The sequence below is a fragment of the Cucumis sativus genome, chromosome 2, assembly GCF_000004075.3.
Source record: "Cucumis sativus cultivar 9930 chromosome 2, Cucumber_9930_V3, whole genome shotgun sequence".
NCBI lineage: Eukaryota > Viridiplantae > Streptophyta > Magnoliopsida > Cucurbitales > Cucurbitaceae > Cucumis > Cucumis sativus.
This window is the reverse complement of record NC_026656.2, coordinates 7565785-7568228: the sequence shown is the minus strand read 5'-3', so window position 1 is coordinate 7568228 and position 2444 is coordinate 7565785.

Sequence of the window (2444 nt, the reverse complement as noted above, 5' to 3'; positions counted from 1 at the left end):
AATGGAGGATTTGGATGTAGAATTGTTGAAAAAATGTGGCTGCATTCATTAGTTGTAAATATTTTGTAAAATAAATTGTAGTTTTTTTAAAATAATAATTGTATCCAATCAATTTATATGATTTCAAGTTTATATCTAATACTGGAAATATATTAAAATTAATTGTTATATCATATGGTTGAATAAGAAATTTTTGTCAGTTAAATTCTCCGATGTCATCCAAGTAAATATTGTGATAATTATTTTTTGTTATTAGATTTTGATATCAACCCAACCCAATTCAGGTACAATAAACAAATGAGTCCAAGCCCAAGTCCAAGCAGTAGATGAGGCAAACATGGAGCGGGCTATGACTCCACTCCTTTATAATCTGAGGGCCAAACGATTCCTTACATGTTTGGCTAGATTTTTTTATAAGTGTATAAATGCGAATTTTGTTTGGTTTGTTCTATACCAAAAATGTTTATACTTAACTCAAATTACCATAAAGGACTACTAAACACTATGACATAATTTTATTAAAAAATATACATATGTTTCGATTTTTTAATAAGAAATATACTTTGAAATTAAACTAATGGTACGATATCTTGAAACTAATTGTTTTAAAATTTTGAAATTAGTAAAGTTAAAACCAAAAATTAATTTTTTTTCTTATTAATTTTTTTTGTTAGATAATTTTATTTTAGAAGCAGATGTATATTGATATTTAAATTCATAATCATAAAACCTATAAATGATCTCCAACAACAAAACATAATAATAATAAATTTTCTTAAATAATATAATATCAACTAAACACGAGAAGTTGTACAATTAAATTACGTTCTTTATTCATCTCCATTTCACAAGTTGAATATTTATGTTATTCATTGATGTCCTCGTAATTTTTTTTCATAATTTGAAGGCAGCATCACATTGTCGTCATAAGGCTTGAACTTAAAATTTTTTTTTTGAATGAACCTCTTATAAAGTGATGAAGAGTCATTAAAGCAACAACAATTTTTACCTGTTTATCAAATGAAAAACTATGCATTTGTCGAACAATTCTCCATCTATTCTTCCAAACACCAAATGTTCTTTCAATTGTGCATCTTAATGAAGAATGTCTATGATTAAATACTTCCTTCATCGAAAATCAGCAAGATGATATCGTTCACCTCTATAAGGACCTAAATATCATTTTGTTTGTGGATAACCAGAATCTACAAGATAATATTTTTCTGAAATAATAAAGTAAACACTTATAAAAGTAAATACTTTAAAAATATAATAAACATTAATGTATTTATTCTTACACACTAACCTTAAATGTGGTCTTATTAATGCCTCCACAAAAATTCGAACATAGTGAGCGGCACCATCCCATCCAACCCAAACAAATGTAAAACACATGTCAAATCACTAACTGTCATCATCTTGTAGGTGGTATACTTGTATATGAGCACCATCAATTGCTCCATTATAATCTTTGAAATACAACCAATATTGAGTGTCTTGTTTAATCTTATTATAAGTAGTTTTGAATTGTGGGTTGGTAGACTTAATTACATCAATATTTATATGACAAATAACATCTAACAACGTCATAATTGTAATGATCTAGATGGATGAAAAATTAGTGGGTTTTGATTAAAACATCATTTGGAAACGATAGAAATCAAAAAATACCTGAGAGGAGAGTTTTCGACAAAAGAGAACGATGAAGGAGATTTTTTGGCAGAAGAGAACAATGGAGGAGATTTTTGCAGCTAGGTCAAAAATGGGGAAGAAAATGAGAGGAGAGGGGTAGCCAAATTCATAGTCAATCACCTAAACATCATTTTCTAAAAAATTGGTTTTAAAAGATTTCTCTAAAATAGATTATTTTATGGAGCATTTTTTAAAATAGAAAAATAAATTAAAATATTTTATAGAGTATTTTTTTAAATAGAAAAATAAATTAAAATATTTACAAGCTATAGCAAAATTTTGAATTCTATCAATGATAGTTTTCTATCACTATAACATATCAATGACTATCACTGATAGAATTTGCTATATGTTGTAAATATTTTTTTTAAATTTCCCTTATTTTATAAATTAATTTTTAAAAAATGCATTATTTTAAATGCCTAAAATAATTTCATAAATCTAGCATATTCAAATGCCTAAAATGAAATATGCTTTGAACACAAATTCTTAAATCAATTTAGAAATTCATTTTATACACTTACAACTTTTAGCTAGGTTCTTTGTTTATAGATTTGTCCTATTTTCTCTTGCCCTTAAAATCACAAAGTTTTCTTGAGTCCAACTAAAGAAGCTTCTTCAAATTCTTACATTTTTCTTTTTTCTTATCAAGAGAACTCTTTTCTTACTAACCTTGATTTCTTTGAACTCTTCATGTGGTTTTAGCTTAAAACCAGTTCTTCAAGTTTGTCCTAGCTCCACACGAGCTCCCA